The following is a 15623-nucleotide window of genomic DNA, read 5'->3' as shown; positions in this document are numbered from 1 at the left end:
TATTTATTTATTTATTTATTTATTTATTTATTTATTTACTTACTTACTTACTTATTTACTTATTTATTTATTTATTTATTTATTTATTTATTTATTTATTTATTTATTTACTTATTTATTTATTTATTTATTTACTAGCCGTACCCGTGCGCTCCGCTGCACCCGTTACAAATAAATATAAAGTAATTACATAATTAAAATAGGACATTTGATCCAGGGAACATTCGTGTTTGATAGAAGGATAAATCGTTTATTATGTTGCTTAATTTAAATTGAATTAAAAAATTAAAATGCGATCATTTTGATCCAGAGACCACTCATTTGGTCATAAAAATTAGTTTAGGAAATGCAGGAAACGAATGTACAGAATAGCCTATCAAGTTTTCTGTGCATAAGAAGCTATTTTGATCTTACCTGTCCTCGATTCACTCAGAAGTTACTGTAATAACATTATAGCATTATGTCCATCTAGAGAAACTACACTTTCCAATGGTGAATTAATAATTAATCATACAAATCGGTTAATTTAGCTTCCGATATTACTTCATACAAACACAGAAACATTCTATGTAGGCTATCTTTCATAGCTTTCGATTGTTGCTGTCCAAGGCCCCTTATAGACGAAGTCATTTGTTTTTTAATTCATTACACGGCCTTAGTGGCAGTTATTTTAATTTTAAAACTCATTTATCTCATGAAATATCTGTCCTATCAACATTTTTCAAGGAATAAACCTTATCGCAAATTATTTTTATAGAAACTTTTGTTATGTAACATTTTTCACAAAAATCAATAATAAGCGAGATATTTCGATTTTGTTTAATTCAGGCCCCCTTATAACCCCCCTTTTAAATAATGTATTTTGAATGCCATATAGCCTAAAATCTAAGTTACAACGAACTTAATTTATATTCCAATTTTCATCGAAATCCGTTCAGCCATTATCGCGTGAAAAGGTAACAAACATACAGACAGATATACAAACAAAAATTTCAAAAAATCGATTTTCGGTTTCAGGGTGGTTAATTATATATGTTAGGACCAATTATTTTTGGAAAATCGAAAATTACCAGAAAAATTTCGGCTACAGATTTATTATTAGTATAGGTTTATTTATTTATTTATTTATTTATTTATTTATTTATTTATTTATTTATTTATTTATTTATTTATTTATTTATTTATTTATTTATTTATTTATTTATTTATTTAATAATTGTAACATAAAATATAATATATACAGAAAATTGCTAATAAAGTTCAGATAAATCCAAAAAATCGAAATGAAACATGATTTTGTCCTCTTTTAAGTACAAACATTTTTAAAACAAAATGTTCCTGTCAAAAAGTTCTACGAATTTCACACAATTCTCCTTGGTTTGTCCGTAACAGCCAACTACACAGAGAAACTGGTATTGTCACAATCAAACAAACAGTTTATTCATTCACAATCTAAGAAGTTCTATAACAACCTAGAAAATGTTCCAGGCGCCATCCACTACTCTCTCGGAAGGAAGTCCACATTTCCCACCAGAATCAAGAGCCGACTTCCAGTGGACCTCATATTATAATCAAAATTTATCATCACACCAACCTATGTAAATAATTATTTATTATCAATTATTTTTGTTCATTAAGAAGCCCAATCTAGGCTGCCCTCAATTCAGTGCCATGTATTGTATTTATATTTTATTTAGAAATGATCTGTATAGCGCTAAATACGCTGATCGATCAATAAATTATTTAAAAGAAAAAAAAAAGTAGCTCAAAGAGAGGGCTAACTCTGAACTACAACGAAAGCAGATGACATGTCAAAGTAACCCCAAAACATGGTCTACGTTGATACGAAAAGAAGGGGAATTTTTCTATGCTTGGTATTATTTTAGGGAAACCATACCATAATAGGTTCATAATCGAAGGATCATTTGGTATGATTATCAACGCTATCCAATATATCAACAAAAGTTACACCTAAAAAACTCTTAAAACTATGTCAAAGTAGCCCCGGTTTACGGTGGTATTTGGCAGGTGAGGCCGAGATTACCTTACGGTTGGAAAGAACGTAATCAGTCCAAGTGGGAATCGAACCCACAACTCCGGATCGGCAGGCTAATGCCTCAGCCTACTCAGCTACATTAGTGTCTGCACAAATTTTCACCTGGACCAATGAAAGAATTTTGTTTCAAATATTAACAGTAAAGTTAATGTCAAATTGTTTGCACGAAGAGCTACGACAAGTAGTATGTATAAGCAGTATGGGGTAATTTACTTGCTGAAACTGTATGCTAGTTAGTAGACAAGGTTTATCGGCTCTTGGTTACCCCAGGAGCAAGTTTTGTACAAGAGGTTTTGCAAGGAAGGGGGGGAAGTGGCTCGAATTCCTCCAGCTGTGGAAGGACGTCACTTTTTGCTGTGTTCACCTTGTAAACGACTATCGATCATAGAGTAGTTATATATACAGGCCAGTGGCAATCCTGTGTCTTTGCGAGATAAAGGGACCTAGAACTTTGACGAACGTTTTCTGCGAATATTTTTTAATATAATTAATTACTGCTTGATATGCACAGACTAACGACAGAGGATGTAAATTGTAACAAAACTAACATAATTCAATTTAAATCCTGTCAAAATTCAACCTCACAAATTTCTAGCGCAATAATTAACAATAGATCGCTATTAGAAACAACAACAACTAAATTTCTTGACTTAAAAATCGATAATGTGTTAAATTAGAAAAATCATATTAAAGAAATTACCCCCAAAACTAAATTCAGCATGTTTTGTTATTAGATCTATGCAAAAGATAGTAAATATCAATACCTTAAAAACAATATACTTTGCATACTTCCACTCGGTAATGAGTTTTGGAATAATATTCTGGGGAAATTCCACAGATAGTAACAGTATATTCCTATTACAAAAAAGAGTAATTAGAATAATAATAGGTGCCAAATCTAGGGAATCTTGTACGACTATTTAAAAAATAAACTACAAATAATGCCCATGGTTTGTCAGTATAACTTTTCATTAATAATCTTCCTCTTTTGTAATCGCGAAAACTTTGTAACTAGTTCAACAGTTCATAGCATAAATACACGTCAAAAAATGACTTTCATAGTCCATCGGCAAGTCTATCGTGCTATCAAAAAGGAGTGCGTTATATGGCAGTAAAAATTTTTAATAGCCTCCCTATTGATATAAAAAAAGAAACTCAAAACATAAAATTATTTAGGGCCAAATTAAAGAAGTACCTAATTTCTCACGCCTTCTATTCTGTAGGTGAATTCATGACATTCAATAACACTTCATGAAATTGATACTAAAACTTTGTGTTGTACTAGTAGACTGTATCGTAAACCTCGTCTGTATATATTTCATCTAGACTGTGACTATAAATTAAGACTTTATAATAGTATTAAGGTTTTTGATTTGTTCCATTTTCTAGCTGTGAAGCAATGTATGAATACCATGGAATGTTAATAAATACAGTACAATATTGTGACAGCGACGTGAGATTCGAACTCACGACCAGCGTCCCGCAAGAAAGCAGATCGCGCGGGGACGGCGCGCGGCGGAGTAGTGGGGAAAGGGGTCTACACGCGAGGGGAGGCTGCGCGTGCAGCTGCTACTTAACGCAGTGAATGTGGAACGACCTTCTCGACTATTCCAGAAGTCTGTCGATGTAGAGATATCGAGATAATTCTCTACACACCTGTAGAAAATTCTCGCAACTATGATTTTGCTATAAAAGAAGAAGCGCCAGCGAACTCGAGCAGAGTTTCCAGTTTTTCAGTTGATTAGTCAGCCAGTCAGTGAGAGAGCCAGAGCAAGCAAGCCAGTCTTGTGTACCGGAGTTCGACTCGAGTGTGCGTCCGCATCTGCGTCAGCATCCGAAGGCCTGAGTTCGAGTGCAGTGGACCGCAGTTGGAGGGACCTGAGTTCGAGTGCAGTGGACCGCAGTTGGAGGGACCCGAGTTCGAGTACAGTGAACTGTCTCTGAAGGTCTGTGGTTCGAGATACTGTGAACTCGAGTGACTGAGATAGAAGAACTGTGAACTGAGAACTGGTAGTTCTGATTTGTAAATAGTGCTTTGCAAATACTAGTTAAGATTAACAGTTCATTGTTGTGCATAATAGTCCAAGTAAATTGTCATTGTCGTCGGTGGAATGCTATAACGAATCCTTTGTTGAGTGAGGATCCAATTGTTGACGAGAGCGTTTAAGGTGAATTGTAGAAAGGAATGATTGTTGTGACGAATAAATTACATTGTTGTAACTAATAAAATCACAATATAATACAATCATCTATCGAAAAAAACATTAACTTCATTTACACATAATTATGAGATATGTAATACAACTTTATTAATATGACGGTGCTGCAGTAAAAATGAATATACGTAGAGGGCACAGAGGTAGCACCACCCTCACGCTATCTAGATATAAATACTAGAAGAATATCCTAAGATTAACACAACACTGTACCGTCTTTTATTTTCAGAATATTTCATAGGAGGCTGTGTGGATCCAGGAATCTCTCTGGAAGCTGGGGCAAGATAAGACAATCTCAGATCAGCTAGGTTTAAGCAGGGCTTTTCCAGTCTGTATCCTTTCTCCCTACCGGCAGGATTACTCGACTCCACAAATCTAATTTTGAGTGTCAGGTTCAAATATGCATCATAAAATGGAAATCAAATAATTTAATTATATTCAATTAAATACAAGGAACTGGTATGTATTGAAGTCCATGTATTGCTTGAAGAGTAGACATCATTTTGTTTTTTGCTTGCGTTCTTTATTGTAGTACCTAAATTCAGATTGGACAAATCTTGAAAACCATGTGTTGCTATGGTATCGTTTTGTTTTTGGTTGCGTTGGTTATTGTTGTAGCTAAATTCAGATTGGACAAATCTTGAAAACCATGTGTTGCTATGGTATCGTTTTGTTTTTTGTTGCGTTGCTTATTGTTGTAGCTAAATTCAGATTGGACAAATCTTGAAAACCATGTGTTGCTATGGTATCGTTTTGTTTTTGGTTGCGTTGGTTATTGTTGTAGCTAAATTCAGATTGGACAAATCTTGAAAACCATGTGTTGCTATGGTATCGTTTTGTTTTTTGTTGCGTTGGTTATTGTTGTAGCTAAATTCAGATTGGACAAATCTTGAAAACCATGTGTTGCTATGATATCGTTTTGTTTTTGGTTGCGTTGGTTATTGTTGTAGCTAAATTCAGATTGGACAAATCTTGAAAACCACGTGTTGCTATGGTATCGTTTTGTTTTTTGGTTGCGTTGGTTATTGTTGTAGCTAAATTCAGATTGAACAAATCTTGAAAACCATGTGTTGCTATGGTATCGTTTTGTTTTTTGGTTGCGTTGGTTATTGTTGTAGCTAAATTCAGATTGGACAAATCTTGAAAACCATGTGTTGCTATGGTATCGTTTTGTTTTTTGGTTGCGTTGGTTATTGTTGTAGCTAAATTCAGATTGGACAAATCTTGAAAACCATGTGTTGCTATGGTATCGTTTTGTTTTTTGGTTGCGTTGGTTATTGTTGTAGCTAAATTCAGATTGGACAAATCTTGAAAACCATGTGTTGCTATGGTATCCTTTTGTTTTTTGGTTGCGTTGGTTATTGTTGTAGCTAAATTCAGATTGAACAAATCTTGAAAACCGTGTGTTGCTATGGTATCGTTTTGTTTTTTGGTTGCGTTGGTTATTGTTGTAGCTAAATTCAGATTGGACAAATCTTGAAAACCATGTGTTGCTATGGTATCGTTTTGTTTTTTGGTTGCGTTGGTTATTGTTGTAGCTAAATTCAGATTGGACAAATCTTGAAAACCATGTGTTGCTATGGTATCGTTTTGTTTTTTGGTTGCGTTGGTTATTGTTGTAGCTAAATTCAGATTGGACAAATCTTGAAAACCATGTGTTGCTATGGTATCGTTTTGTTTTTTGGTTGCGTTGGTTATTGTTGTAGCTAAATTCAGATTGGACAAATCTTGAAAACCATGTGTTGCTATGGTATCGTTTTGTTTTTTGGTTGCGTTGGTTATTGTTGTAGCTAAATTCAGATTGGACAAATCTTGAAAACCATGTGTTGCTATGGTATCGTTTTGTTTTTTGGTTGCGTTGGTTATTGTTGTAGCTAAATTCAGATTGGACAAATCTTGAAAACCATGTGTTGCTATGGTATCCTTTTGTTTTTTGGTTGCGTTGGTTATTGTTGTAGCTAAATTCAGATTGAACAAATCTTGAAAACCATGTGTTGCTATGGTATCGTTTTGTTTTTTGGTTGCGTTGGTTATTGTTGTAGCTAAATTCAGATTGGACAAATCTTGAAAACCATGTGTTGCTATGGTATCGTTTTGTTTTTTGGTTGCGTTGGTTATTGTTGTAGCTAAATTCAGATTGGACAAATCTTGAAAACCATGTGTTGCTATGGTATCCTTTTGTTTTTTGGTTGCGTTGGTTATTGTTGTAGCTAAATTCAGATTGAACAAATCTTGAAAACCATGTGTTGCTATGGTATCGTTTTGTTTTTTGGTTGCGTTGGTTATTGTTGTAGCTAAATTCAGATTGGACAAATCTTGAAAACCATGTGTTGCTATGGTATCGTTTTGTTTTTTGGTTGCGTTGGTTATTGTTGTAGCTAAATTCAGATTGGACAAATCTTGAAAACCATGTGTTGCTATGGTATCGTTTTGTTTTTTGAGTTGCGTTGGTTATTGTTGGTGAAGGTAACATTAGTGAAATCGAATTTGGTAAGTAAATTAATATATATCTTATTGTATTAAAGTACTTTATTTCTTCTAATCTTCATATACTTTCTTCTGTTTCTATCACCTCCCAACCGATTGTTTCTTTCTTTGCCAACATTCCAAACTGCAAATTATTTAAGGTATTATAAAACATTGTTTGCGAATGTCATTTGTTTACAGCATAGACAGCCAACTGAAAATGGAAGCTCCGTTCAAACTTTTTGGTGAAGCTAACATTAGTGAAATAAAATTTCAATAAGACAATTAATATTTATTGTATTAGACTGCTTTATTTCTTCTAATCTTCATAATACTTTCTTCTAATCGTGTAATAGTCAATTAAATCCCACTCGAGTTTTGATAGATAAATCTAAAACTCTAGTGGGATTACTGTTGACAATTTTCAGAGTATTAAAATCTGGATGTAGGAAATACAACACAATTAAATTGTGCGATGCTCTAAAATTGAATACATTTTCGATGGCATATTGCTTTTAGTAATAGTGTTCATAAAAATTAATGTTAATCTAACGTCACGAAACTCCGATTTCCATGGTTACTGCGCTGCGAAAAACAAGTGAGATTTATAACTGTGTATTTCAGATTTAGCATAACCAAGCCCTGGAAGATATTTCTAATTCGCTAGGGCCGTTATCAAACCTGATAGAAAACCTACAGAAATTCCTGAACGTCCGAGATATTACATCTCACGTAGTTGAAAAGCTCAAATTCTCCGTAACAAAATACTTTCTTTTAATAGAGGTACAATGAAGCCTGTATTAAATGATCACTGATAATCCCATGTAAAACTGGTTATTTATAGGGATTGTTGCTAAATAGGGGAAGGTTTTTACACAAATAATAAGTTAAACTATTGTACGTATATAAAATAAAATAACTTGGAATTTATTTTTAATTATAATAAGTTGTTTACAGAATATTATTCTGTAAGTTATTATTTCAGCTTTGAAAAATCATAAATTAAATTATAGGCCTATGTTATTTTATTATACTTTTTTAAAGTTTATTCTCTAAATTTTCTTTCAAGATACTAAGAAGATCATTTGCTATTATTCTTCAGTCACAAAATCTTTTAATGGAATTATTTCACACGGTTGTAATTTTTCCTTCGATTTTAAAACTGATTAAATGTCAATATTCTCATTTTAAATTTTTCTACTAATTTTATTTCAAATAAACTACTTTCACTTTGATTCGATTCTTCAATGATAATACACTTCTCATTTTACTGAAAATATATTATTTTTACTCGTTACAATTTCACACAATGACAGAAGAAAAGAAACTGTTAAACAAACGAGAAAATATCGTATAGGTAATCTTCGGTCAGACCCTGAAGACAACTTCTTTCTGGCTAGAAATAACAACATTCCTTATATGGAGGATTAAAAGATCAGACATTCATTACAAACAATTATTAACGTTGTCAAATTTCATTTCAACCTCGAAAGATACAGTATAGCACTGTTATCAAATTCTAATAATTAATTAAAGCCCAATTGGCTAAAAGTCACTAACTATATGGCATTTTTAACTGAACATTAGCAAATAATTCGATGTTAGTTCCTGTTGTATAAAATTAAACTTAGAACATTTCAACTAGGTTCAGTACTAACTGATATTTTCAGCAAAATGTGTGGCCACATCACGAAACATGTATGAAATTCATGTGTAAAGCCAGTTGATTTTCAGTTGTTTCTCCAATGAAAGACAAAACATAATCATCACCGCCTCCTGAATATGCGTCTCAATACGCGTCAAGACGGCCATGAACATTGGATTCAGAACTTGATTTTGTTTTGTTTGTGAATTGACGACGTAGGCTTTGTTTGAGTTCTTACACAAGACATTTTAGTAATTGAAATCACATTTTAAATAAATTGTTTGTTATCGAATACAATGAATGGATTTTCTCGCTTGTGGAAACGCTATGAGTACGGCGAAATTCAATATCATCAGATGATATTATGCCGGTAACAATCTTATTATAAACTTGGAAATATATCAATTTGTAACTTAACCTAACCGATAAAAAATATTTACTACAGTCATAACTTAAAAATTAACAAAATTTGCTACTAATTTAATGAAAACAAAATTTATTCGCCATTTTATTTGTAAGGACAAACTTTCCTCTTCTTTTCTTTCGGAAATATTTTCTGTAAAGTTTGTTAAAATGATAACTTGAGGATATTCGTCATCTATATTTACCTTAACGTTAAAGCAAAATAACCGAAAAAGTTAGAATTTATACGACCAAACATTCCTAATTAAGTTTAAATGAAAAGTTTAATTTCTTGATATGAAGTTCATTGTTTATACAGGGACATCATTTTATTTTTACTTCAATTTTTATTGTACCTGAGCTTTTTAATGTACTTCACTCCCACCCCCTCTACTAGTAAACTTCCAATCGTTCTCCACACAGAACCGAGGCCGCGTATGCAGTACTGAGTTAGTGAGTATAGTACGTTCCAGAAATATGTTCGCGTTCTTCAGTGATGAAAAAGCTTTAAATATTGAATCATATTTTCGCACAGGTACTGTCGTCCGTTTGCTTAGCCTACGTCGCATCCCGGTTTCCCCCACCTGCTTCTGTTCGTCCCTCTGTAAAGTCTAGTAGCTGGGCTGTCTTAGCATTTTTCTGAAAACATTAATGTCTGTTATGAATTGGACGTCTACGTAATATTATACAACTGTTTAAAATAACTTGAATAAAAGGGCCTCGTTGAGTAATTGACTTTCACGTGATTTCCTCCCTTTTCTACGACCCTACGACATAACCACTTGGACGGACAGTAGATAGCATGTATGAGTAATTTTATCTTTACAGATCGGGCAGAAGTGAAGATTGAATTTACAGTACGTAAGGTACTCTTTTATAGAGTAGGTACAGAATTATTTCAACATGAGTTACTAGTACGAAGGACGAAACTGATAATTGGAATTAGGTACAATAGTCTATAGTGCGATAATATGCACATTAGAACTGAAGCCTGTATCGAAATAAACGGCCACCATTTTCAAAAATGTGTTTAAATATCCATATTATGATTATTTTTCAATTTAACTTCATTTTCTATATTGTACGCTAATGTGCTGTAACACTACAATATACACTGCATAATTAATACGTCGGAATGGATAACTCAGTTCGTCAGTAAAAACACTCATTGTTAATACTGTACTGTATTTTGATTAAACAAAAACATAATGAAAATTATCAAACACAAAATCGCGATATTTCCTAGTTTACGTAAATGGATGAACTACTTTTCTTCCCTCCTATACCTAGTAAAGTGATTTGTTTGTTTTTTACGCCAGTATCATCGAACTCCAGTCGTGGAAGGGGGAGCAAGCGGTGTTTCCGGTTCTAGACCTTTAATCCAAAGATATAGCCAGGTTAATATTAAAAATGTTGGTAAAAATAAAATGATGTCCCTGTATAACTGGCCCTTAATGTATTAAACTACAGTAACTTATATTAAAATTATAAAACTGTACTTTAATTTTCTAATCTGGACTCTTGAAAGGGGTAAAATCAGGAATACGGCTGGTCGGTGGTCAGGGAAAGAGGTGACTCGTAAAACAGAGGTAAAAAATTCATTTGTTTTATGGGATTTTATATAGATCTTAAGCAAAATCGATCTCTAAAAAGGGTGGTATCTTAATAGAGGTCTTTCACAGAGTTTTGACTATCTTTCAGTTGCCTGAAAGTTGGCTTAAATGCAAAATTATCTTATAACGAGTTGCCAAACTAACTTACTATTATGACAAGTGTTGTATTGCATGTTTCCACGCATTCACATTTTTTTTTTTGTTCTAATGATATTTAACTTATTTTATATTTTTCTTTTCATATTTTCCGATAATGGTATATCTGTAATGTGATAAGTTGAGCTATATATAAGTAATCATAATTTTCCTTACTGTGTGTACTTAAAAATATTGTATTCATAGTATGCTTTGTACTGCACTATTTTATTACTACCATTAGTATTATTATTATTATTATTATTATTATTATTATTATTATTATTATTATCAATAATTGTCTTATTTTTTTATACTTTGTATGTCTCATTTATTTTGACCTGCTGTTCACATTTTATTTCGTTTTTTCCTTTCTTTCTGTACGTTATATATTATGTCTGATTTCTACTTACTTGTTGTTTACATTTTATTATTATTATTATTATTATCTTATTCAGTTTTGTACGTAAAATTGTAGTGCACTTTGTAAATTTGTAGTGTTTTTTTGTAATGCACATTTACTCCTGGTTGAATAGAGTGTTAGAGAAGGCCGTATGGCCTTAACTCTGCTATGTTAAATAAATCATTATTATTATTATTATTATTATTATTATTATTATTATTATTATTATTATTATTATTACTAGCCGTACCCGTGCGCTCCGCTGCACCCGTTAGAAATAAATATAAAGTAATTACATAATTAAAATAGGACATTTGATCCAGGGAACATTCGTGTTTGATAGAAGGATTAATAGTTTATTATGTTACTTAATTTAAATTGTATTTAAAAAATTGAAATGCGATCATTTTGATCCAGACGCCACTCATTTGGTCATAAAAATTATTTTAGGAAATACAGGAAACGAATGCCTATCAAGTTTTCTGTGCATAAGAAGCTATTTTAATCTTACCTGTCCTCGATTCACTCAGAAGTTACTGTAATAACATTATAGCATTATGTCCATCTAGAGAAACTACACTTTCCAATGGTGAAAAAATAATTAATTATACAAATCGGTTAATTTAGCTTCCGATATTACTTCATACAAACACAGAAACACTCTCTGTAGGCTAAGTTTCATAGCTTTCATTGTTGTTGTCCAAGGCCCCTTATAGACGAAGTCATTTGTTTTTTATTTCATTACACCGCCTTAGATGGCGTTGTTATTGTAATTTTGAAACTCATTTATCTCATTAAATATCGTTCCTATCAAAATGTTGCATGGAATAAAACTTATCGGAAATTATTTTTAAAGAAACTTTTGTTATGTAACATTTTTCATGAAAATTGATAATAAGGGAGACATTTCGATTTATTTAATTCAAGCCCCCTTATAACCCCCCTTTTAAATAAAATATTTTGAATGCCATATAGCCTAAATTCTAAGTTACAACGAACTTAATTCATATTCCAATTTTCATATAAATCGGTTCAGCCATTATCGCGTGAAAAGGTAACAAACATCCAGACAGACAGACAGACAGACAGACATACAAACAAAAATTTCAAAAAAGCGATTTTCGGTTTCAGGGCGGTTAATTATATATGTTAGGACCAATTATTTTTGGAAAATCGAAAATTACCAGAAAAATTTCGGCTACAGATTTATTATTAGTATAGATTATTGTTATTTTTATTATTATTATTATTATTATTATTATTATTATTATTATTGTTATTATTATTACTAGCCGTACCCGTGCGCTCCGCTGCACCCGTTAGAAATAAATATAAAGTAATTGCATAATTAAAATAGGACATTTGATCCAGGGAACATTCGTGTTTGATAGAAGGGTAAATCGTTTAATATGTTACTTAATTTAAATTGCATCCAAATAATTAAAATGCGATCATTTTGGTCCAGAGACACTCATTTGGTGCAATGACAATTCCTTTAACATGTTTATTTTATTGTCATTACATGCAACCATAGTTTAATGAAGATTAACATATCTTTTAGTTTTAATGTGTAAACTTCATACTACTTGCTATATGTTTCCATTGAATTATGGTAATAACTTAATTTTAACCATTGTTTTCTACGTCTTCAGTAAATGGCGCTTGGCCCACTATGGTTCTGAACCCTTCAAATAATTAAATAGTGATACAGCACAAACAGTGATATGTAGTTACATTTCTTTCTTTCGCAAACGTAAGAATTCACGATCTCCTATGTACCATTGCTATGGAATGAATAAATGTTTTTCTTCCTACTCAAAAATGTTATATTTTGCACATAGGAGTTATTGCAGGAACAACAATGCTATAATCTGAGGCGGCGGTGAAAATGTATTATATTGTTATTTTAAAAGTATTGTACAGTATATCCTTTAATCGATATTACTTCATACAAACACAGAAACATTCTCTGTAGGCTATGTTTAATAGCTTTCGTTTGTTGTTGTCCAAGGCCCCTTATAGACGAAGTCATTTGTTTTTTATTTCATTACAGCGCCTTAGATGGCGTTGTTATATAAATTTTAAAACTCATTTATCTCATTAAATATCAGTCCTATCAAAATTTTGCATAGAATAAAACTTATCGGAAATAATTTTAAAAAAAAATTTTGGTTATGCAACATTTTTTACGAAAATTAATAATAAGCGAAGATATTTCGGTTTATTTAATTCAGGCCCCCTTATAACCCTCCTTTTATATAAATTATTTTGAATGCCATATAGCCTAAAATCTAACTTACAACTTACTTAATTTATATTCCAATTTTCATCGAAATCCGTTCAGCCATTATAGCGTGAAAAGGTAACAAAAATCCAGACTGACAGACAGACAGACAGACATACAAATAAAAATTTCAAAAAAGCGATTTTCGGTCTCAGGGCTGTTAATTATATATATAGGACCAACTATTTTTGGAAAATCGAAAATTACCAGAAAAATTTCGGCTACAGATTTATTATTAGTATAGATTATTATTATTATTATTATTATTATTATTATTATTATTATTATTATTATTATTGTTATTATATAAAAATACTTCTTAAATATATAATTCGTGCCTAAATTTTCGATGGGAAACGCAAGAAACATTTCGCTTGAAGCATGATACAGGCTACAAATTATAAAATAGAATTTGGTCTGTAACGTACACGATCCCGTGTCCTCGCCAAGGCAGATCTGCAGGCTCAGCACATGCCGGAACACGTAGGCAGCCCGCCGTGAAGACAGAATACAGCTGCGCCTGGCTGCGCTGCCACCCGCGAAACACTCCACCGGACGACTGAGTCCCGTGTCGACTGGAATGAAGGGATGCCTTGTTGCGCATGCGCACCAGCCTGTGAGACAGAGAGTGACCCGTTGTAGTGTTTTACTTGGGCATCGTGAAGCAAGCTGCGAATAAGTTCGCTTCTGTAAAGCAGAAATGGAGCAAAACCCGTGTTTTATTGCATATAGGGAGGAACAATATTAGTTTCATATTCCCTCGTCGTAATGACATTCCATTCATTGACTGATTTCCAAGCAGAGAGCGGGTTTTCGTGTCTCTAAGGCCCGTAACATTCTTGCAGAGTTTTCGCCAGCGAGAAATGTGTTGCGAGAAAATTAAAAAATTGATAACATGGACACAGTCTACTATATACAGTCGCGAAGCTTGAGGTGTTTTTTTTTTAATCTCGTGATAAAGCGCTCCAAGCGGTTAGCAACTAGAAACAATAGACTGTCCATGGTCGACTTTGGACTGTGTCGTATTTTTATCGAGTGCTAGCTCGTTGCGTATTCCACATTGATGCTTGTGAAATGTTTGTCATTGGTTGTAATGAAAATGTTAATGGCTAAAATACAGGGTCATCATTTTATTTTTACTAAAATTTTTAATATTAACCTGGCTATACCTTTAGAGAACCGGAAACACCGCTTGCTCCTCCCTCCAAGACTGGAGTTCGATGATACTGGCGTAAAACACAAATCACTCTACTAGGTATAGGATGGAAGAAAAGTAGTTCATCCATTTACGTAAACTAGGAAATATCGCGATTTTGAGTTTGATAATTTTCATTAGGTTTTTCTTTAATCAAAGTACAGTACTGTATTAAGAATAAGTGTTTTTACTCACGAAGTGAGTTATCCATGCGAACGTATTCATTATGCAGTGTATATTATACTGTCTACAGCACATTAGCGTACAATATAGAGAAAGAAGTTAAATTGAAAAATAATCATAATATGAATATTTAAACACAATTTTGAAAATGGTGGCCGTTCATTTCGATACAGGCTTCAGTTCTTTTGTGCATATTATCGCACTATAGACTATTGCATCTAATTCCAATTGCCAGTTTCGTCCTTCGTACTGGTAACTCATGTTGAAATAATTCTGCACCTACTCTACGTACTGTGAATTCAATCTTCACTTCTGCCCGACCCGAAAATATAAAATTACTCAGACATACTATCTACTGTCCGTCCAAGTGGTTATCCCGCAGGATTGTAGAAAGGGAGGAAATCACGTGACAGTTAATTACTTAACGAGGCCCTTTTATTTAAGTTAAATTAAACAGCTGTATAATATTACGTAAACGTCCAATTCCTAAGAGAAATTAATGTTTTCAGAAAAGAGCTAAGACAGCCTAGCTTTTACAGAGGGGCGAGCAGAAGCAGGTGGGGGAAATCGGGATGCGACGTAGGCAAACGGACAGTACCTGTGCGAAAATATGATTCAATATTGAAAGCTCTTTCGTCACTGGAAAACGCGAACATATTTCTGGAACGTACTATACTCAGTAACTCAGTACTGCTTACTATCTGCGGTCTTGGCTCTGTGTGGAGTTGGAACTTCCTTAGTAGAAGGGGTGGGAGTGAAGTACATTCAAAAACTCAGGTACAATAAAAATTGAAGTAAAAATAAAATGATGTCCCTGTATAATAATTGGAATAATAATATGGGACAAGGAGGAGACGTTTGTAGTGCTATAAATTGTAGCAACAGTAAGAGAAAGAGGCCAGAGTTATCCTTTTTCTGATTTCCGAAAGATTCAGAAAGGTTCCTGGGTTTCCACAAGAATGGTGTGCAGAACAAAACTGTTAATTTGAAGTTCTTTGTGACTGTTAGAATACATTATATCCTTA

General features: G+C 32.9%; 1 protein-coding gene across 1 annotated transcript in view; it reads right to left on the bottom strand.

Moving 5' to 3' along the window:
• The window catches only part of LOC138713919 (dipeptidase 1-like), a 1227883-nt gene extending 1214071 nt beyond the window's left edge, over window positions 1–13812 (bottom strand). Inside the window, exon 1 of the mRNA XM_069846458.1 lies at window positions 13649–13812. The gene's annotated coding sequence lies outside the window, so the exon portion shown is untranslated. The remainder of the gene's footprint in view (window positions 1–13648) is intronic.
• Between the last annotated feature and the right edge of the window lie 1811 nt (window positions 13813–15623).

Source organism: Periplaneta americana, chromosome 14 (assembly GCF_040183065.1).
Source record: "Periplaneta americana isolate PAMFEO1 chromosome 14, P.americana_PAMFEO1_priV1, whole genome shotgun sequence".
NCBI lineage: Eukaryota > Metazoa > Arthropoda > Insecta > Blattodea > Blattidae > Periplaneta > Periplaneta americana.
The sequence above is the reverse complement of the archived record's forward strand: the minus strand, read 5'-3'. Positions and strand labels throughout refer to the sequence as shown.